The following is a 23024-nucleotide window of genomic DNA, read 5'->3' on the forward strand; positions in this document are numbered from 1 at the left end:
GAGGCAGGACAAAGGCTGTGATGGCTCTTGGCAGAGACCAGGAGGTTTGTGGCTGCCCAAACACCTCCTGGGCTGGGGAGGAAGACAAAATCTGCCCAGATCCCTGCAAGCTGCCCTGGTGAGCTCCTCAATCACCCTCCTGGGATCAGTCAGAGTGAGGAAGATGCTCTGAGTTCACCTTGGCTTCCTCTCCATGACATCACATGTCCCACTCGGGCTCCTTTCATGCACTTCTGGCACTTCTGGAGGAAAGCAGAACTTATTGAGGTGCTGGAGCAGGGCCAGAGAAGAGCAACGAGGCTGGAGAAGGGACTGGAGCACAAGTGCTGTGGGGAGAGGCTGAGGGAGCTGGGGGTGTTTAGCCTGGAGAAGAGGAGGCTCAGAGGTGACCTCAGCACTGTCTGGAACTGCCTGAAGGGAAGTTGTGGCCAGGTGGGGGTTGGTCTCTTCTCCCAGGCACTCAGCAATAGGACAAGGGGGCACGATGGGCTCAAGCTCTGCCAGGGGAAATTGAAGTTGGAGATCAGAGAGAAATTCTTTGCAGAGAGAGTGCTCAGGGATTGGAATGGGCTGCCCAGAGAGGGGGTGGGTTCCCCATCCCTGGAGGTTTTTCAGCTGAGCTTGGCCGTGGCACTGAGTGCCATGATCTGGTAAAGGGACTGGAGTTGGACCAAGGGTTGGACTTGATGATCTGGGAGGTCTTTTCCAACCCAATCCCTTCTATGATTCTTTCCCCTCCACCACCCTCCACCTCTGCCATCATCCCCATCCTTCCAGGACGCTGCCCACAGCAATACTCATCATTATCAAGGGTTTGTCAGGGTCAACAGACTCTGAATCCACCCCAGAATAATTTACAGGGGTTATCACAGCTAAAATCAATCAATCCATGAGAGGCTCATTAGCAGAAGGTACAGGTTGGGTCTCCTGCCTCCCACTGTGGTGTGACATTGCAGGATAAATTCATTTTGCCTGTTTCTCCTCAATCCCACCCCCCTCCTCCTTCAAATATTCCTGTTTCCCTTCCCAAGCCTTGGAAGGTGCCTCCCATGAGCCAGGTGGGCTTCATAAGCTCTTAAGCAGCTCGGGCTGTCCCACGTCACAGGACCCACAGCTGTGACAGCGGAGGGGAGCAGGACAGATTTCCAGGAGCTCAGAATCATCCAACAGGATGCTCCAAAGCTTGGGCAGATGTCAGATTAGGTATTTATTATCCTCCTCCAGTTATAGCAACCCATAATCCAGGGATGATGGTTTTGACAGGTGGAGATGAGGGAGTGGGTCCATCCCTCCTGACATTAAGGAGCTTCCATTGGCTCTGGAGTCATCCAGATCCTCATCACCCACAGGTGGTGCCACCCCAGCTCTGCACTGGGTTTAACATCCTTCTGGTGAGGTGCTCTGTGCCCTGGTTGCTGATGGACCATGTGCTGGTTTAAAGATAAACCGGCAGGAGAAATGAACCCAACACAAAAGAGATTATAAGTCAGAGTGACAATTTAATAACAATAACACAATAAATGCAATGGCACAAAGAGAAATTGGGTTTAACCCACAAAACCCCAGAAGTACAAACCAGCCCCCTGGGGCACAAACACAGAGGGGTTTGTTGGCCCCTGTGCTGAGCCCCACGTGGTTCCTCCGAGTCCAAAGGAAAAGGAAGGGACAAACCTGTTGGTGCAGATGATGGCACAGTCTGGGCCAGAGTGGTGGACTCCTCCTGCTGAGGTTCTGCTCCTCCTCTGGATCCAACCAGTGGGTCCCCAAGGTCTTCAAACCCCAAGATTATTTACCCTCAGGTCCAGGTGGGAGCCCCCAGTGCCTCCCCCAGGGCAGGGAGTTCCACGCTAGGGGATCTGACTCTGGCAGTCAGGGGGGATTTTGGAATCGTTGCTGGCCCATGAGCAGAGCTGAGCCCTCAGGTGGGTGTGGAGGTACCAAGGACTCCCTGGAGGGGAGTTCTCCCAGCTCCTCTCCCAGGCTTCTTTCCCAGCCAGCTCCCAGCCTGAGGGGTCAGGTGTGCCCTGGGCAGCTGCTGCAAATGGTCCATTGGTAACAATTCATGGGAAATGAATAAAGAGTGTAGAATGCACAGCTTTGGTCACCCCCACACAGGGATAAACTTGTCCCACCTGCTGAACTAGGTCAGACCATCTCCCTCTCCTTCTCCTGGAGAGAATAAACCCCTTTCACCCCCCCAGAGAGTCTCTGGTGGGAGTGGAGGATTCCCAGTGGAGACAACTAGGAGGGATCATATCCAGGCCCTCTCCTCCCCAGGGATGTTGGCTTTGGGTCACAGCAGCAGCCCCAGCAGCTCCTGGGATTTTTCCTTTAGCACAGCCACTGACTTGGCACTTTCACATCTGCGTCCTAACGAAGCAGTGATTAATTGAACTGGGCCACGGCGGGATCTTGGGGAGAGAGAGAGGCAGCACATCCCCAAACCTGTCCCTGGCTCCCCTGGAGCTGGGCTGGGCTCTCTCCCCTCCCCTTCCCTCCCTCCTTTTCCACTCTGCCTCCTCTCTCCCTCTAAATTAATCTCCATTGCTCCAAAGGTCTCTCTGGCACACACCGCTGACCCAAGCTCAAATTGATTTTTTTTTTCCCTTACCCCTCACCCCTCGCTTGTTTTCTGCCAGCAAAGCAGAGAGAGGATTTTTTTTTTCTTTATTTTGATTTTTTGGGAGCGGTATTATTTTTTTATTTTATTTTTTTAGGAACTAAACTTTGACCTTCCAGGCTCTGGGGAAAATAAAAATAAATATCATAATTTAGAAGTGAAAATGGATGATTTCAATGCAGGAAAGAGGGGAAGGAGCCTCAGGGGTGGGGGCCGGTTTTGTTGCTGTTCAAAGGGGGGAAGTTCTCGAGGCAGCTGCTGGGGTTTCAATTTTTCTTGCTCATCCCAACTCAGCTGTGGGTTAAGGCCACTTATTCCTTCTGTTTCAGACCCATTGGGGCAATGGGGGCTTGGAGATGTTGTGGGGCCCTGGGTTTGGCAGAGCCATTCCATTAAAAAAAAGCTGTTTATTCAGAGAGTGGGGAGGGACTGGCACGACTTGCCTGGAAAGGTTGTGGATGTTCCATCCCTGGAAGTGTCCAAGGCCAGGTTGGACGGGGCTTGGAGCAACTTGGGAGAGTGGGAGGTGTCCCATCCAACCCAAAGCATTCCCTGATTTTATGGTTCACCCTTTTTAGTGGATATGGAGTGACGGCAGGTGGATTTTGAGCAGAGGAGCTGGGAATGATGCCCTGAAGTATCACGATGCCAATCACGGTGCCTTGGGAAAGAGATTCCTCTCTTCCTTAATTTCCACCTTCCCTTAACAAAGTGGGCTCTTGCAATGAGATCACCAGCCTTGGAGCTGGGAATCTGCTGTGCCAGCCTTGGAGCTGGGAATCTGCTGTGCCAGCCCTGGAGGTCCCTGGGAGAGGATCTGCCAGGACTCAGCACCATCTGCGATGCCGGTGCTGGTCGGTTCATCATCCCACTGGATCTTCTCCCTTCCCACATCCCTCCTTAGGATCCCTGTTCTCTGGGGGCTTCTTGACATGGCAAAGAGAGAAATAAATATTTCTGCAGATCTCCCTTCAACCAGAGATGCTCAGAATCTGCCAGTCAAGTCCTCCTGTGGCTACTCTGGCAATTATCTACTTTTGAAGTTTTCCAAACCTCTGGAAAGAACCAACAGCAGGAATTTTTCCTGAAAGAGAAACACAGAAATTCCCAATTCTTTGAGACAAAGACATTAAATGTTTTCTATAAAGGAGGAAACCTTTGTGCTGAGGTACAGCAGGATGGTGGGATGGGAGCTGGTCGGTCTCTACTTCCTCCTCAGAGAGGACAATTCACAGGCACAGGCAGCAAAGGAGAAGGAAATATAATTAGTGCCCCTGCTCAATAATTAGGCAAAGGGCAGGTTTGTGGTGGTCAAGAGAATTCCCAGGAGGTTCCTACAGCACCAGCCAATGACTCGTAAGGGAAGGTACAAACTGCTGGGAAAAGGAAGAACGAGGAAAATCAAGGAGTGACTTCGATCCTCTGGTCTCCACCAGTGAGTGCTTCACCCCCAGGTGCCTCCAGGTTGGATTCCACGTTATCTTGGAGGTCTTTTCTAACCTAATGGGGTCTGTGATTCCCAGTTTTGCCTTCTGGGAAGTGAGAGGGGGATGGAGGAGTGGATGGGACAGCTCAGGTCACTGGGCTCAGGTTTTCTTGGATTGGACACCAGGAGAGGCAGAACAGCTGGATCTGCCCTGCAAGAATCATGCCTTGGGGTCCTCATCTCTTGTGGGGTCACGTGTGGCACAGGGGGTGCTGCTTCCTCCTCTCTCCTCCTCCTCCTCCTCCTCCTCCTCCTCCTCCTTCTCCTCCCCCTCCCCCTCCTCCCAGTCCCGAGCCTGAAATTCTGCAGGAGCACCTCCCATGGGAGCTTTAACCCTGCTCTGGATTAAACACTGAAACATCCCATCTCCCATGGTGGGGTCTCTTCCCTCCATGCACAGCAGGCCCAGGTTGCTCCTGGACATGAGAAAGAGTGATCTGGAATGTGGTCCAAGCAAGGAGAGCTCCATTCTCAGCCCTGTGCAGGGAACACTTAATTCATCTTGGCCAAAGAACAGAGGAGAGAATGTTTCCACCTCCACTGACCCTGTAGATCTTCTTCCAGTGCTTGGACAAGGGGACAGTGATGCTGTTGGCATGAGGGCAGCATTAAACTGCATAATATCCAAGGAATTTTGTGCAGAGAAGGATCTTCCTGCCCTTCCTTGGTAAAAGTGAGGTCTGAAAAATGGGTGGGAACGTTTGAAAGCTTGGCCTGATCACAGGAACTCCTCCCTGGCAGGGACAGGTCACTCAGCTGCCTGCCCAGGGTCAGCCTGGTGTTGGATTTCAGCTCCAGGTGGGGAAGTTGGCCCCAAAACTCCTCGGTGTGAGCTCAGCCAACGCTCCGAGTCAGCAGATCCAAAGCGGCTCCTCAGCAGGTTCTGGGGGACATCCCAAGGACGAGGCTCCTGCAGAGGCCACGTGGGGCTGGGACAGCAGGAGGCCACCCATGGCGTGGGGTGGCCAGGGGGTGGCAGGGCTGGAGTGGAAGGAAGGGGACAAGTGAGAAATATGAGGAATTTGGGGTGGATTCATCCCTGAATAAACACAGGAACAAATTTGGGTGAGTGTCCCCACTCCAAGTGTGTGAGGCCATCAGACCATCTGTGTTCCTGCTGAGGAGCATCTTGGGGAAGGATTGAGAGGGTCAAGACACCTTTTACTGTGTCCCAAAAGCAGGAATTTTGGGGACAGCCCTGCCTGGGACCTGCTCCAGGGACTCAGAGTGGTCTCCCAAGTGGAGGGAGATGTGACATCCAGGAGGGAGATGGAAGTGATGAGCCCTGGAGTGACCCATTCCCTGAGAAGTCCTTGCTTGGCACTTGAAGGAACCAGCTCCTCCTGGGGTTCTTCACTGCTGGCACTTCACAGCCCAGAGGGTTTCAGAAAAGGATTGAAACATCCAGAAAGGAAATATTTTGGGGTCTTATCTGCAGGGAAAAACAGTTCCAAGTGATTTTGTTGTGTCCTCGGAGGCTGCTCAGATTTCTTCTGCTTTGCTGTGCCAAAAAACCTGGCAATGGGTGGCAGGAGAAGGGAGAAGTGGAAGGTGGGGAGGACAATTCCCAAAAGAGCTTCTGGGAGACATGTCCAGCTGCTGAGAAATACTGGGATGCAAATTCCTGGTGCTGATGGCTGCCAGTTATGGGCTCCAGCAGCCAACAGGAGAGTCCTCAGGGCAGCGTGGAGTCCAGGAGACTCCCATGGGACATGGTGAAGCTGAAGGGGTGGGTGTCACAGCAGGGGGTGAGGAGCATCAGGATGGGAATCACTCAGGTGCCCACAACACACAGAGAGGAGAAACAAAAGGACAGAAAAACTGGTGTGGGCATCCCCTCCTTGGCTGGGCACTGGGACAGGCTCTCCAGGGAAGTGGTCACAGCCCCAATCCTGCCAGAGCTCCAGAAAAGTTTGGACAAGGCTCTCAGGCACATGGGGGGATTGCTGGGATTGTCCTGTGCACAGACAGGATTTGGACTCTAATCCTTGTGGGCTTCTTCCAGCTCAGGGTGTTTTATGATTCTCCTGGTGAAGATCAGCAGGATTTGGGTTGGGAGGATCCCTGGGACTCAAGGTGAGGCTTCCCCATTCCTCAGTAGAGCATCTCCAATGGATGGGAATCACTCATGCAGAGAGGAGAAGCAAAAGCACAGAAAAAATGACGTGGGAAATCCCTCCTTGGCTGGGCCCTGGGACAGGCTCTCCAGGGAAGTGGTCACAGCCCCAATCCTGCCAGAGCTCCAGAAATTTTGGACAAGGCTCTCAGGCACATGGTGGGATCATTGGGTGCAAGGCCAGGACTTGGATTTGATAATCCTTGTGGGCTCCTTCCAGCTCAGGGCATTTTATGATTCTCCTGGTGAAGATCAGCAGGATTTGGAGTGGGGGATTCTTGGACCTCAAGGGTGAGGCTTTCCCATTCCTCAGCAGAGCATCTCCAATGGATGGGAATCACTCAGGTGCCCACAACACACAGAGAGGAGAAACAAAAGGACAGAAAAAATGGTGTGGGCATCCTCTCCTTGGCTGGGCCCTGGGACAGGCTCTCCAGGGAAGTGGTCACAGCCCCAATCCTGCCAGAACTCCAGAAAAGTCTTGACAAGGCTCTCAAGCACATGGTGGGATTGCTGGGATTGTCATGTGCAGGGCCAGGACTTGGATTTGATAATCCTTGTGGGCTCCTTCTAGTTCAGGGTGTTTTATGACTCTCCTGGTGAAGATCAGCAGGATTTGGGGTGGGGGATTCTTGGACCTCAAGGTGAGGCTTCCCCATTCCTCAACAGAGCATCTCCAATGGATGGGAATCACTCAGGTGCCCACAACACACAGAGAGGAGAAGCAAAAGGACAGAAAAAATGGTGTGGGCATCCCCTCCTTGGCTGGGCACTGGGACAGGCTCTCCAGGGAAGTGGCACAGCCCCAATCCTGCCAGAGCTCCAGAAAAGTTTGGACAAGGCTCTCAGGCACATGGTGGGATCATTGGGTGCAAGGCCAGGACTTGGATTTGATAATCATTGTGGGCTCCTTCCAGCTCAGGGCGTTTTATGACTCTCCTGGTGAAGATCAGCAGGATTTGGAGTGGGGGATTCTTGGACCTCAAGGTGAGGCTTCCCCATTCCTCAGCAGAGCATCTCCAATGGATGGGAATCACTCAGGTGCCCACAACACACAGAGAGGAGAAGCAAAAGGACAGAAATAAAAAGGCCCAACCAACCAACACCCCCAACATCACGTTTCTCCAGATGAAACATTTATATGGATCTTGGCAATGTCCTCACTGCTCCTCACCCATTGATCGCAGTGAGGAATATTGACCAGCCCTGGAGCTCCTGAAGTCCTCACCTGACTCCACTAAAGGATGTGCCACTGAATCCCAGCCCAGAGCCAAGTCTCCTCATGGATCCAGCCCTTTCCAGTAACTCCACCTCAAAGTGCATCACTCCAGGCATGGAAAATGGTTTTTTGCTTCCCAAAGAAGGTTGTTTTGGTGGTGGGTTTCTTCCATCATGTGGTGATTTATTCCCATGGCTCTACTGGGGGATACATGGATTGAACCTGCATCTCTTTGGGGCTGGGATGAGCCTTGTTGGGAAGAGTTTGTACTTGCTGGTCCTTGTGGATCCCTTCCAGCTCAGGATGTTCTTTCATTCCGTGATTGTGTGATCAGCAGGAATCGGGTCAGGAGTTTGGGTGATGGAGAAGAGGTGAAAAATCATGAGGTGCCAAGTGGAGAATCCATTGGAGGTCTGGGCTTTGCATCCAATGAAGCGCCTGCTGCTCTGATCCCAAGGATCCAGGAAACACCAGCCTCCTTCCTGAGGTCTTCCCATGCACTCATGGCATCTGGAAATGTGTGAGGATCACAGAATCACAGAATCATAGAATGGATTGGGTTGGAAAAGACCTCCAAGATCATCAAGTCCAACCCTTGGTCCAACTCCAGTCCCTTTACCAGATCATGGCACTCAGTGCCACGGCCAAGCTCAGCTGAAAAACCTCCAGGGATGGGGAATCCACCCCCTCTCTGGGCAGCCCATTCCAATGCCTGAGCACTCTCTCTGCAAAGAATTTCCTTCTGATCTCCAACTTCAATTTCCCCTGGCAGAGCTTGAGCCCATCGTGCCCCCTTGTCCTATTGCAGAGTGCCTGGGAGAAGAGACCAACCCCCACCTGGCCACAACTTCCCTTCAGGCAGTTCCAGACAGTGCTGAGGTCACCTCTGAGCCTCCTCTTCTCCAGGCTAAACACCCCCAGCTCCCTCAGCCTCTCCCCACAGCACTTGTGCTCCAGTCCCTTCTCCGGCCTTGTTGCTCTTCTCTGGCCCCGCTCCAGCCCCTCAATCTCTTTCCTGACCTGAGGGGCCCAGAACTGAACACAACACTCAAGGTGTGGCCTCCCCAAGGCAGAGTCCAGGGGAAGGGTCACTGCCCTGGGCCTGCTGGCCACGCTAGTTTGGATCCAGGCCAGGATCCCATTGGCCTTCTTGGCCACCTGGGCACACTCTTGGCTCCTGTTGAGCTTCCTGTCCCTCAGTCCCTCCAGGTCCCTTCCTGCCTGGCTGCTCTCCAGCCACTCTGTGCCCAGCCTGGAGTGCTGCAGGGGGTTGGGGTGGCCAAAGGGCAGGACCTGGCACTTGTGCATGGGATGGGTCTCTTGCAGTTTTGGGGGCAAGTGGAGCCATCAAAGGACATCCACCACCAGCCCTGGGGGGTTTGTGCCGGTTCTGCTGAGCTGGTTCCACTTGCAGGTGTGAGTTGGCAGCAAAATCACAAGAGCAGAAGGTCCTCACCCTCCTTTGGACATCACTTGCCTTGGATTTAGGATGGAAAAACCCAGAGTGGAGTCACAAACTCCTCCCTGACCCAGAGAAACCACCACTTCTGATTTTAACCCACCAAACCCCAGAGAGAATAAGATCAGCTTCATTTTCACTGGTGAATTAATTGTAAACTCGTTAAGAAGGCCATGCAAATGTGTGGGTTTACCCCAAGTGGTTGTTTTCTCTCACTCATTTTCATTTTCTTGAAATTCTCTGCGTTTTCAGTGAGAAAATGAAAACATAAAACCTCAAGTCCCAAAAGCTTTTCATGAATGGAAACACTTCCCAAAAAGCCACCAGAGGAAACCAGTTGGTTTGTCTTAAAGAAAGACACATAAATGATATTATGAAGGGGTTCAGTGGGATTTGGGCTTGTAAAGACCATCCAAACACGACTTTTTCTGGAAATTTTAAGTAAGAATCTCCATTTCCCAACTCCTTTTCTTTAGGTGTAGGGTTTGATCTTTATTTCCCTTTCTCGCTCTCTCTTTTTTTTTTTTAATAATCATATTTTTATTTAATATTTCTGAAGGAAACCCACCATTAATCTGCCCAAATGCCACAATTAAGGGCCACCAGGTGGGAAACAACAACTTCTACTTTGCAGCAATAACTCCACAAATGGATCCTCAAGGAGAGGGGAAATTCCTGATCTAATATTGGCCACAAATCCCTTTTGGTGGAGAAGGAATTTTTTATAACCAGGTCGGATCATGAAGAAAGTGGGAGATCCTGAGCTTGTTGTTCCTCCATAAATTTAGGATTGGGGAAGATGGCTGGGATTTTCCTGACTCTGGATTTTGGGAATAGCAGCAGGGCTTGTACAGTGACATTGGGGAGCATCATCCAGATTTTTTAGGTTTAAATCCATGAAATCCTGATCAGGCCACAAAAAATTCCTCGTGGTTTTTGCTACTAAATCCTGCATTAAGTGGGATTGGGCACAAGGTGAAGATCCTGTGGAAAAAATCGGGGATAATGTGAGAGGGACTGTTTTGGGAAGAGGGCAGGATGTTGGGATCATTTCCCAGCCCTGAAGAAAACCCTCTCCTGGATTCTCTGGGAATTTGGGATCATCCTTCTCTTGTCCCTGGGCTGCAGGAAGGGGGCTCAGATCTCTGTGCAGGACACAAACCCCTCCAGTCTCCAAAATCCTGAATTTTTCCCCCTCCAAAGCTGCTTCAAAAGCAAATCACCCCCTTGGGGGGCACACAGGGAGTTTTGGGGGTCTGCAGATCTCCAGGATCATTCCAACTGGACCTCTCACTGAGAGATGGGCTGATTCCAATGGGATGAAGTTCAACAAGACCAAGTGCAGGTCCTGCCCTTTGGCCACCCCAACCCCCTGCAGCGCTCCAGGCTGGGCACAGAGTGGCTGGAGAGCAGCCAGGCAGGAAGGGACCTGGGGGGACTGAGGGACAGGAAGCTCAACAGGAGCCAAGAGTGTGCCCAGGTGGCCAAGAAGGCCAATGGGATCCTGGCCTGGATCCAAACTAGCGTGGCCAGCAGGCCCAGGGCAGTGACCCTTCCCCTGGACTCTGCCTTGGGGAGGCCACACCTTGAGTGTTGTGTTCAGTTCTGGGCCCCTCAGGTCAGGAAAGAGATTGAGGGGCTGGAGCGGGGCCAGAGAAGAGCAACGAGGCTGGAGAAGGGACTGGAGCACAAGTGCTGTGGGGAGAGGCTGAGGGAGCTGGGGGTGTTCAGCCTGGAGAAGAGGAGGCTCAGAGGTGACCTCAGCACTGTCTGGAACTGCCTGAAGGGAAGTTCTGGCCAGGTGGGGGTTGGTCTCTTCTCCCAGGCACTCAGCAATAGGACAAGGGGGCACGATGGGCTCAAGCTCTGCCAGGGGAAATTGAAGTTGGAGAGCAGAGAGAAATTCTTTGCAGAGAGAGTGCTCAGGCATTGGAATGGGCTGCCCAGAGAGGGGGTGGATTCCCCATCCCTGGAGGTTTTTAAGGTGAGCTTGGCCGTGGCACTGAGTTCCATGATCTGGTAAAGGGACTGGAGTTGGCCCAAGGGTTGGACTCGATGATCTCGGAGGTCTTTTCTAACCCAATCCATGCTATGATTCTATAATTCTATGATTCACTGGTCCTGCACCTTCTGCTCCGAGTCTCACTCAAGCATTTTATGTTTTCAGTGATGCAGGAGGATCAGGAAAGGGTTAAGAGGACTGAGGGCTGCTCAGGGCTCCCTGCTGTGGGGTTGGCAGCCCCTCACCGTGCTCTGGGGGCGGAGGGGAGGGCTGTGGGTTAAGGACACCCTCGGGAATTCTGTCTTGCACGCAGCCCATTTCCAGAGGCTTTTTCCAAGCCCTGCTTTATTTACCTGTTCAATATCAGAGAGCAATTCCCGCGGCAGCCTTAACATTCCACGCTCCAAAGTGCCAACTCCACAAAAAAACCCCCACCCGGATTCCTCTTAAAGGAGCACGTGCCATCAGGCCCCGCACCCCGCCCTGGCATGGGGGGCACCCCCTAAAAATGCCCTTCAAGGACCCTGTACGGGCTGCACAGAACATCTCCAGATGGATTTGCACACACAGCATCTTTCCACGGTGTGCAAATACAGGGAATTTGCACGCTTGGAGAGGGATGCAGCAAAGGAAGCGTGCACAGAGCACACACACATGGAAGTGGAGGGGATTTTCCTCAGGTTCTGCCTGGATGGAGCCTCCAACCTGCTCATTCCATGCCCATCTGGCTATCAACTTGTCCTCCCTTGGAGGTTATCCAGGGAGATGTGGAAATAGGATCCCACTGCGGCATCGGAGAGCAGGGGAAAAGCAAAGGGCAGCGTGGGAAGGGGCAAGGAGGGGCATCCCAAAGCTCTGTGCGTGGCTGTTGGGAATTTTAAGTCGGGTCTGGGTGAGCTCCAGGGAGAAAAGGGGCTGGGAAACCACACTGGGAAGAGTAGGATGGAGAGGCACCGTGTCACCGGGAATGTGATCCCTGAGGGAATGACAAGGCTCCAAAGTCCCGGGTGCTGCCCCAATGTGGGTGACCCAGCGTGTGACATCACTGTCCCTCCCCAGCTCCTGCTTCCATCCCTTGTGCAAAATCCCATCTCATTCCCGGCGAGGGCCGAGGTCGGGAGGATTCAGAGGCTCGTGGGCATCACCAGCTGCAATCAATCCTTCCCCGCCTCGCTCCTTGGCCCCCAAACAGGTGTCTCTTGCCGGGATTGAGGATGATGCCCAGCGTTTCCCGGTGGAGGGGAGGTGCCCCCTGCCCGCTGGTGCCAGATGTGCTCCTGCCTCTCGTGCCGGGGTGATAAATCGCTTCCCCCTGCAGGAAATCGCTGGCAGCAGCTCGGCCGATCCATCAGCCGCTCCTTGCTCACCACTTTTCCGTTCCCCAGGTGAGCTTGGTGTCCACGGCCTTTCCCCAAGGCTCAGAAAACCTGGGAATGGTGACAGGGTGGGGAAAGGAGGTTCGGGAAAGTGGAACATCCCGGTGAGGTTCGCCGTGTGGTTTCAGTGGCACAAATCATCTTCACAACCGGATTTGTATCCCGGTTTTTTCAACTGGAAATTCCCATTTTAGTCCCGTTTTAATTTCGAAATTCCCCCAGTTGCCTGATGGTTTTTATCCCCTCGGAGAGCTGGATTTGAGGGTGGAGGGGGGTCTGCTCTTCCCTCCATCCCTGAGGTTGGCAGAGAGGTGGGGGGAGAGGGCACAGCGGAGCTGGTGGGAGGGTGGGAAGTCAGAGATCCTGCTGGGAAGCTGCTTCCTGCAGATGGGACTCCGCGGAGCCTCAGCATTAATGCTTGTCCTTGCAATTCTGCCGCAAATCCGTCTGCTCCGGACCAGCCGGCTCGCCTGGGGCTTTTCCTGCCGAAACCTCAATGCTGGGACAAGGAAAATCCTCCCCCGGGGAGGTGCTGAAAAGTGCTGGGAAAGGTGGTGGAGCTCCAGCCAAGTTCCTCATGGTGTGGGGAAGGAGCTCTGGATGTCGGTGCAAGGTGAACATTGACCTGGATTTGGAACAAGTCCAGAGAAGAGCAACGAGGCTGGAGAAGGGACTGGAGCACAAGTGCTGTGGGGAGAGGCTGAGGGAGCTGGGGGTGTTTAGCCTGGAGAAGAGGAGGCTCAGAGGTGACCTCAGCACTGTCTGGAACTGCCTGAAGGGAAGTTCTGGCCAGCTGGGGGTTGGTCTCTTCTCCCAGGCACTCAGCAATAGGACAAGGGGGCACGATGGGCTCAAGCTCTGCCAGGGGAAATTGAAGTTGGAGATCAGAAGGAAATTCTTTACAGAGAGAGTGCTCAGGGATTGGAATGGGCTGCCCAGAGAGGGGGTGGATTCCCCATCCCTGGAGGTTTTTAAGGTGAGCTTGGCCGTGGCACTGAGTGCCATGATCTGGTAAAGGGACTGGAGTTGGACCAAGAGTTGGACTCTATGATCTCAGAGGTCTTTTCCAACCCAATCAATTCTATGATTCTATAATTCTATGTTTATTCCAAGGAAAAATTCAGGAAGGGCAGGTTGGACACAGCAACCTGTTTTAGCAAAGGTGTCCCTGCCCATTGCAGGGGGTTGGACTGGATGACCTTTAATTCCCAAACCATCCTGTGAGCTCCTGGATAAGGATTGCACAAAATCCCAGCCTGGCTATGAGCAAAGTCCCTCCTGTTCCCTCTGGGTGAGGTTTAAGCCCACCTGGGTTTCTCTGGAGGTTCCAGGAGCATCAACAAAGGTCTCCCTGGTGGGGGGGACCCCTGAGGTGCTGAATCCACCCCATCACTGCTCTTAGGGCGTTGGGATCGATGGATAATTCCGGATCTAACGAGCCACAGCACCGACATGGGCTGGGCAGGGTAATGGATGGGAAAAGCCAGTTCCCTGAGAGGAAAAGGGGAAAAAAAATAGGAAGGAAAAATCAATGGGCAGGATTGAGATGACATCACAGCACCATTATTATGTCATCAGCCCCGTGCTGGTGATTTATGGCTCGGGGGATCACTCTCCTCCCACACCCTCAGCTCGGTGTCTCCCACCAGAGCTCTCCCAGAGCAGCTCTGGGGTTCCAAAGCAGAGAACAGGGACATTCCACACCTTGGGACATCCCTCTGGCCTCCTCATCCTCGGCAGGAATTCCCACAGGGATTTAGGGGAAGGCAGAGCTGTTGGTTCTTCACTATTTATTTCCCTCTTCATCCTTTGGGGTGAAGACTTTTGAATCTGTGAAAATTTCTTTTCCCTAATTCATGTTTTCATTCTTTTCCTTGAATTTTGGGCAGGAAAACACGGGAAGCGAACCTCTGAACATCCAGATCCTTGGTGTAGGGATCAAAAACCTTAGTTCCAATCCTATCACACCAGGACAGAAATTCAGCTTGTTGCATTTCCCCCTTTCCCAACCTCTTCCCTCCTTCCTTTCTGCTGAATTTTGGTGGAGATAACACCAGGACAACACAACTCCTGCAGCTTTTCCCTGTGAATAGAGAAGGAAAAAGCCCATGAGGAAGGGAAAACACCATTTCCAGCAACAGTTTTCCCTTAAACCACAGGAACCATCCCATTGGCCTTGGCCTGATTTAAATAAAAGATAAAAAAAATACTTAAAAAAAAATAAAAAGGCAGGATAAAGCAAACACGCCCCAAATTGGGTAATTAAGAAACCCAAATCTCTGTAGGAACATTAACTGAGCAGCATTACAATATATGGCCATTTTTAATGGCTGTTGCAGCACTTTAATATGCACTTTAATATTCCGTGTTCTCCACCCCCCGGGGCCTGGGCAGGGAGGCCGATTTGGGCTCAGCAGGGATGAAATGATTTGGTTCTACCACATCAGCAGCTGAGGAAACATCTCCTCCCACCCCTCAGCCTGGAGCTCAGAGGGGATGAGGGGCAGCAGCTGCCTTAGTTTCCCCTCTCTACTAAACACATGAGAAATTTAGGAGCTCTGCCTGGGGGGGAAAGAGCCAACCAGCCATGGGAAAAGCCAAATTTCCATGCAGGGCTGAAATGAATCCAAGTAAAACCCTCCCAATCCCGAGTCCTTGCAGGCCACAAACCCTCCTCCTTGTTTTCCACGGAGTTTGGAGACACTCTCCCATCCCAACCCGCTGTTCCCACTGCAGGAACGGGCACTGAGCCCCCCAACCCTCCCGGTGCCACCTCCTGCTCTTCATTTCTGGGGGTTGCCAGGCAGTGGCTCTGTGGTTTTCCTCATATCCCACTCTCTGGGAAATCCTGAGCTCTTCATCTGATCCCTAAAGCTCAGCAATTCCAGGCTCCAGAGGTGGTGGAGGTGCATGGACTCGTCACGCCTGAGCTCCTCCAGGGCTGGGCAGCATCCAGATGTGCATGGCCAGGCAGCATCCAGATGTGCAGGGCACAGCATCCAGCTGTGCCAGGCTCTGGATTCCCACACAGAGCTCAGTATCCAGCTGTGCCAGAGTCACTATCCAGCTGTGCCAGGTTCTTCATCTCTAGTGAGACTCAGCACCAGCTCAGAATCAGACCCCACATCATCCAGATGTGCAGGGTCCAACATCCAGCTGTGCCATACCCCTCAGGCAGGGCTCAGCACCAGGCTGAGCAGCATCCAGATGTGCAGGGCTCAGCATCCAGCTGTGCCAGAGTCACTATCCAGCTGTGCCAGGCTCCTCATCCCTGTGTGAGACTCAGCACCAGCTCAGAATCAGACCCCACCTCATCCAGATGTGCAGAGCTCAGCATCCAGATGTGCCAGGCTCTGGATTCCCGCACAGAGCTCAGTATCCAGCTGTGCCAGGCTCCTCTTGCCTGTGTGAGACTCAGCACCAGCTCAGAATCACACCCCACCTCATCCAGATGTGCAGGGTCCAACATCCAGCTGTGCCAGGCACCTCATGCAGAGCTCAGCAGCAGGCTGAGCAGCATCCAGATGTGCTGAACTCAGCATCCAGTTGTGCTCATCCAGTCCAGCTGTTCCAGTCTCCTCATCCTTGTGGAAGACTCAGCACCAGCCCCTGCAGAGCTCAGCACCAGGTTGAGCAGCATCCAGCTGTGCTCATCCAATATCCAGCTGTTCCAATCTCCTCATCCTTGTGGAATACTCAGCACCAGGCCCTGCAGAGCTCAGCACCAGGCTGAGCCACATCCAGATGTGCTGAACTCAGCATCCAGCTGTGCTCATCCAATATCCAGCTGTTCCACTCTCTTCATCCTTGTGGAAGACTCAGCACCAGCCCATGCAGAGCTCAGCACCAGGCTGAGCAGCATCCAGATGTGCTGGATTTGCCATCCAGCTGTTCCCCTCTCCTCATCCTTGTGGAAGACTCAGCACCAGGCCCTGCAGAGCTCAGCACCAGGCTGAGCAGCATCCAGATGTGCTGAACTCAGCATCCAGCTGTGCTCATCCAATATCCACTTGTTCCAGTCTCCTCAGGCTGGGATTTATTTTGTACAAATTGGACATCCCCACCAAGGGGAGTCTCCAGGAGATGACCCAGAGCCGGTGAGTGATGGCAGAGTCTCCTCCAGGGAAAGGGCAGGGAAGGTTTTGGCAGGATGGAAATATTCCATCACCGGGATACCATCAGGCTGAGATCTTTCCTCAGGGAATTTTTCATTAGGAAAACATTTCTAAGGAGCGTTTTCCCGTGTGGAGGAAAGAGGTACCTGCACACCACGGGGCTTTGCAGTTTGGTTTTCCTTGAAAAAGGTGGAAAAGTGCCCAGCTGAGCTGGTGGCCAGAGGTGGCAGTGCCACCACCCTGGCTCCAGAGGCAGGAATTTCCCCAGGGGTGGCAGCACAAGGTTATGGGCTCGGTGGTTTTTAATTAATGCAATTGACTCGCGGCGTGTTGGGAAAGGGGAGGGCGGGGGCCGGGAAATTGTCCCTTGGAGGGACAAAGCCTGACAACCTTGTCATCCCCAATTAGCGGGTAATTACCTCGATGACGTACATCTTTATTAATCCAATTAATAGAGCAGGTGGCGTGACCTCAGCAGATCTGCTGACTCAGGGTGGTGCTCACCAGGAGGGGGTGGAGGAAGGAGCGAATTCCTCCTCTCCCAACTCCTCTTCATCACTGATTAGAGGGACTGATTGTGAGCCAGCCTGATCCCAACTGTTCCCTCCTTCATTCCTCCTTTCCATCCATCTGCCTCCCTGTCTGTTTGTCCCCTTCTTCATCCACCTTCCAACAATTAATCTCAGGATGTTTAGCCCCAAATAGTTGTGATCCCAGCCTGGAATGTTGTGCCCATCCCTGGTGGCTTCTTTGAAGGGCTGCAAAGGTCTCAGTGTAGAAGAAAAGCTCAGGAGAGATGGAGAAATAGGTGGATGGACAACTGGATCAATGGAAGGATAGAGGTGGGTGGAGATATGGATAGATGGGCTGAGAGGTGGAGAGATGGATAGGTGGATGGGTGGATGGATGGGGTGGGAGATGCATGGATGGATGGGTGGATGGGCTTTCTGATGGATGAATAGATAGATGGACAAATAAGGAGGTGGATAGATAACTGATAGAGGTGAATTAATAGATGGGTGAATGGATATCGATGGGGCCGAAGCAAATGGATTGATGATGCTGATGTGGATGGGACCAGGTGTCCCATGGGAACAGCTGGGCAGCCTGAAGGGTCACTGGAAGGTCACGAGCAGGTCAGGAGACAGTCAAATCAATTGGCCAGGCCATGCCTCTGGTGAGGCCACCAGGCAGCTGATGCTTCCCAGGATGGACAGAGGTGCTGCTTGTACATCCCAGTGGGCTCTGTAGGCCACACTCACCTGCCCTACCAAGGGGCCAGCCTTGCAAAGCCAGAGGAGATGAATCCCAAATGGTGGGATCCAAAAACAGATCCCCATTTTCATGTCAGGAACAACCCCAGAGGAGGCCACACTCAGTGTCCAGCATCACCAGGAGCATCAGTTGGGCTGGGAATTTTCTGCTGGGACTCACCAGGCAGGGCAGGAGCAGGAAAAGCAAAGAGAGCTCTTTTTTTTTTTCTCCCCAACCCTCTCATGGAGCGACCTCTCCTCTGTCTTTCCCCCCCTCCCCAGATGGAGCCTCAATTAAATTCGGAAATACATTTTTTAATAGGACTTTCACCTCAGCTCCCTCCCGGGCTATTAAAGCCATTATGGCAGAGTTAAGTAAAGAACCAGCGGCCAGAGAGGAGCTTGAGAGCCCCTGGTGCTGTCATCACATGTTTATGGCCCAGGCAAGGGTTGCTTTATTAAAGATTCAAGAGCCATTTCCGAACGCCTCCGTTCTGTCCTTCCCATTAAAGACCGGAATCCCCCGGAGGAGGAGGAGGAGAAGGAGGAGGAGGAGGAGGCCCTTCGTGACTGCAGGGAAAAAAAACAGGATTGCTCCTGAGGTGGGATAAAAAAGCCAGGATGAGTTTGTTGAGAGGGCATGGCAGGAGAAAGAGGGAAGAGGCAGAGCAGGGGATGCACCTCACAGCAGAGAAAGGCATTCCCAGGTCCTGAAGGGTTTGTTGGCTCCTGGTTTGCAGGAGCTGAGCAGGATCCACATTAATTATGCATTAAAGGGCAAATCCCTGCCTGGCCAAACAGCCCCAGAGAAGCTGAGGGTGCTCCATCCCTGGAAGTGTCCAAGGATGAGTTGGATGGAGCTCAGAGCAACCTGGTCTGGTGAAAGAGTCCCTGTGTACAGCAAGGGTTTGGAACGAGATGATCCATAAGGCCCCTTCCAACCCAAGCCATTCCATGATTTTTGATTCTCTGACCCAGACATGCAGAAGTGAGGAGACACCAACTGGGCCTCCTCTGATCCATGAACAGTCCCCACAGAGTACCAGGACCTTAAAATCCCCCTTTTCCCATGGCATGAGCTCCCTGATCCATAGCATGACCTCCTTTTCCTGTAGCACACCCACTACAACATCTTAGGCCATCTCAAGGTGACCTTCTTGCCCCACAGGATGCCCACCTTCCTCCATACCACGACCTTCCTTCATCACAGCACCATCTCCTTGCCCACAGCACAGATGTCTTGCCCTCATTGCCTGGTGTAGATCCAGACTGTTCTCCAGGTGGATCCTGCGGCTCGTGGAAGCCCCAAATCTCTGGTCCAGCCTCAGGACAGTTGAGGATCAACATCCTCCCCCATTCTCTTTTGGCCTACAGAGCCCAGACCCTTTGGAAACACATCCTACAGAAAACAGGGCTCAGGGGATCAAAGGAGGTTCCCTTCTCCATCCCTGTCCTGCTGCCAGACCAGGTCCACCTGGGCCAGGTCTAACCTGCTCCCACATGGAAGACATTTGTTCCCTGTGCATGGGAAGGTTGTTGAGCACTTCCCAGGACCAGGATGGGATGGGGTGGGATGGGATAAGGAGTTATCTCCAGGCACTTCTTTTGCTCCTGGTAGGAAGCAGCTGAGGGTGATGGGCCCTGGGGATGCCCATCTTCCTCCATACCACGACCTTCCTTCATCACAGCACCATCTCCTTACCCACAGCACAGATGTCTTGCCCTCATTGCCTGATGTAGATCCAGACTGTTCTCCCAAGTGGATCCTGCAGCTCGTGGAAGCCCCACATCTGTGGTCCAGCCTCAGAACAGTCGATAATCAACATCCTCCCCCATCCTCTTTTGAACTACAGAGCCCAGACCCTTTGGAAACACATCCTACAGAAAACAGGGCACAAGAGATCAAAGGAGGTTCCCTTCTCCATCCCTGTCCTGCTGCAGACCAGGTGCACCTGGGCCAGGTCTAACCTGCTCCCATATAGAGGACATTTGTTCCCTGTGCATGGGAAGGTTGTTGAGCACTTCCCAGGACCAGGATGGGCTGGGATGGGATGGAATAAGGAGTTATCCCCAGCACTGCTTTTGTCACTGTTAGGAAGTAACTTTGGGTGACGGGCCCTGGGGACAGGCAGGTGACTGACAGGTCCCTGCTGGTGGCACCTCCTCTCCCAGCAGCACTTTGCCCACTGGGAAGATGCTGTTGGGCAGTACTGAGGGAATTTCTGGAGCAAGATCTCACTTGGGAGCATCTCCACCTGGACCCACGTGACATCCATTGTGTGGGCAGAGTACATGGAGCTCCATATATGGGGGGATGTGACAATTTGGGACTGGAGCACCACCCTACCCTGTGCTGGGGTGGCTTGGGGGTGATGAAGGGCTGGGATTTGGGAAGCAGGATCCAGTGTGTATCTACTGTGCCCTCTAGTGCACCTCCACCAGGTGACACCTCCACCAGGTCCTGAAGCTGCTGCTCCCAGCCCTGCAGCCCCAGGGCCTTGACATGAACCCCCAGCCTTGCCCCACCTGGCTCTGCCACCCTGGAGGGCTTCACTCCCCTCTGGAAAACCCCTTTGTTGTGGCCCGATGAGCTTTCCACGTGTGTGTGAGGCCACACAGAGGGGATTTTGGACCTCCAAGCTACAGAAGAGGCAGAGCCAAGAGGGAACCTTGGCCCAAGAGGGGACCTTGAACCAAGAGGGGACTTTGGAAAGCTCAGGGAGCACCTTGGCAAAGCTTTGAGGATCAGCCCAGGGGAGCCACCCCGCTGCTGCAGCCCCAGAGGGGCACAAGGGTCACCTTGGAGGAGCAGGATGGGTGGTGCCAGTGCTCCCAGAAAGACTTCCCAGTGCTTCCAGAGGGATTTCACCCTTCCCTTTTGGGATGGGTGGAGTTTGCTACGAGCTCAGGGTGTTCTACCCCAGAGGAAGACACTCTGCAGTGCTTGGCTTCACTTCTTGCAATGTTTTCCAAACAGGATGAATGGGTTAAACCTACTTTTTATGCCACGTTTTGGGGTGCACTGGTCCACAAAGCACCCCAGGGACACCTGTACCCACCCTTGGGTGGCAGCGTGGGTCGGGGGGGGGGCTCGCTGCGGGCGCCGCGGGCGGTGGGTGCATCGGACAGGGCGCTGCTGCCCTCCAGTGGGCTGGAGAGGAGCATGGACCGGGAATTCCGCTCCCTGCAGAGCACGGTGAGGGATGGAGGGATTCTTGGGAAGGCAGATGTGGCGCTGAGGGTGACGTCCCATGGGATGGCCAAGGGATCACACGGACAGAGCATCCTTCTCCTGAGATGACCCCACTGACCTGCTCCTGGACCAGGATGGTTTGAAAGCAGCGGCAGATGCTGCTGAAGGACCTGATGGTTCCAATAAATCCAAATTGGGTGTAACAGTGGCAAGAACACCCTGCAGGGCTGCAGTGGCCCATCAACACTCCACGTGAGGGTTTTGGGGGTCATCACCCCAGCAGCTGCTTTCCCTCTTTTGTCCCCAGGGATGGGCAGGAGCATTAATTTATCATAGAATGGATTGGGTTGGAAAAGCCCTCCGAAATCATCAAGTCCAACCCTTGGTCCAACTCCAGTCCCTTTACCAGATCATGGCACTCAGTGCCACGGCCAAGCTCAGCTGAAAAACCTCCAGGGATGGGGAATCCACCCCCTCTCTGGGCAGCCCATTCCAATCCCTGAGCACTCTCTCTGCAAAGAATTTCTCTCTGATCTCCAACTTCAATTTCCCCTGGCAGAGCTTGAGCCCATCGTGCCCCCTTGTCCTATTGCTGAGTGCCTGGGAGAAGAGACCAATCCCCACCTGGCCAGAACTTCCCTTCAGGCAGTTCCAGACAGTGCTGAGGTCACCTCTGAGCCTCCTCTTCTCCAGGCTAAACACCCCCAGCTCCCTCAGCCTCTCCCCACAGCACTTGTGCTCCAGTCCCTTCTCCAGCCTCGTTGCTCTTCTCTGGCCCTGCTCCAGCCCCTCAATAGAGCCAGTGACAGCTCCACAAGAGCCATTTGGGTCATGGTGCCAACAAGCCAAGAAGCGACGAGGTCCTGACCCCACAGGTCCCTTCTCCTCTTGGATTGAGAGAACTGTTGTGTTATTAATGGAGGAGAAAATCAAACACCCTTCCCACCATGCTGAGCCAGGGGCTGGGAGATTTTTGGTATCGATGTGACTCTCCAAGAGGAGGAAAACTCCACCTCTTATGCAGGAAATTTGGTTGAACCCTTGTGGTTTTGTTGGGTTCTCCTTGAGGGGGTTTCCAGGATGGGGTTTTCTGTCTCAAGAGCCATAGGGATTAAAAAAACCCCAAAATCCTCTTTGCATCTCCTCTCTGGTCAGAAGATGCCCCCAAGAGCTGCATGAACTGGTCCCACTCCAGGATACTCAGACATTCCTTGGTTCCTGAGCCCACCTGGAGCTTCCCTCTGTCCCTGCAGAGACACCTCAAGTTCTTGGTTACTGCAAATCTACTTTTGCACCATTTTCTGTGCTTTTTACCCAAGTTGGCCCCCAACCCCAGGATTCTACAGGGACCCCTTCACCTCCTGGTCAAGGAAGAGTAACATGGAAAGGTCCAGCTCCACAGAGCTCAGCAGAGGGAAGGAACACCAGGATCTTGCTGATGGAACACAAAGCTCATCTGAAAACATGTCAGAAGAGGGGGAGGTGATCCAGGCTCCGGAGTCACAAGTTTCCACATCCACTGAACGTGGGTTGGAAAAGGATCTACTGCAGCAGAACTTACTGTGGGTGGCTTCAAAAACCTGGCTGGTGGTACAGGAGGTCTGGTGAAAGGGGAAACACCTTCATTTGTAAATTAAGTCCCAAACCAGTCAAAAGCTGCTTTAACCAAGGTTTGGGAGACAGGACAAAAAGGCTCCCATGTTGTGTATACACTTAATTTTGAAAGCCCTGACTTTGATTCCTTCTCATCTCTGTGTCCCTGAAGAGGAGTTACTGTGTCTTTTCTCCGGTGGGTTTCCCTAAGTAAGGGATCCCAAAATCCAACCCCAAATCCATGGATGGATCCATGGTGGGAAGGTGGTGCCCAGTGAAACACAGACCCACAAGGGAAAAGAGTGGAGGGGGTCCCACATCAAGGCTTTGCTGATTAGGACCTCCCAAGAAGCTCCTCCAGCACAAGTGATGCCTCAATTCCCACCAATATGCCCTTCCAAAACCAAAGGGTTTGGAAACCCCTTATGGATACCCACCAAAAATGCAGATCAAAACAAGCAAAATGAGTTTCTTGACCAGTTTCTTATTTTTTCTTTTCAGGACAAATAGCCCCTCATGGGTCCAGCCTGAGTCCCTCCCTTCCCTCTTCCCCATTCCCTTCCTTTCCCTTCCCCTTCCCCTTCCCTGCCCT

General features: G+C 53.1%; 1 protein-coding gene across 1 annotated transcript in view; it reads left to right on the forward strand.

Annotated features, from left to right (window-relative positions):
- LOC139670871 (lymphocyte antigen 6E-like) overlaps nucleotides 1-23024 on the forward strand; it is a 256308-nt gene that overhangs the window by 95408 nt on the left and 137876 nt on the right. The window lies entirely within an intron of this gene.

The sequence above is a fragment of the Pithys albifrons genome, chromosome 4 (genome assembly GCF_047495875.1).
Source record: "Pithys albifrons albifrons isolate INPA30051 chromosome 4, PitAlb_v1, whole genome shotgun sequence".
In the NCBI taxonomy this organism is placed as follows: Eukaryota; Metazoa; Chordata; class Aves; order Passeriformes; family Thamnophilidae; genus Pithys; species Pithys albifrons.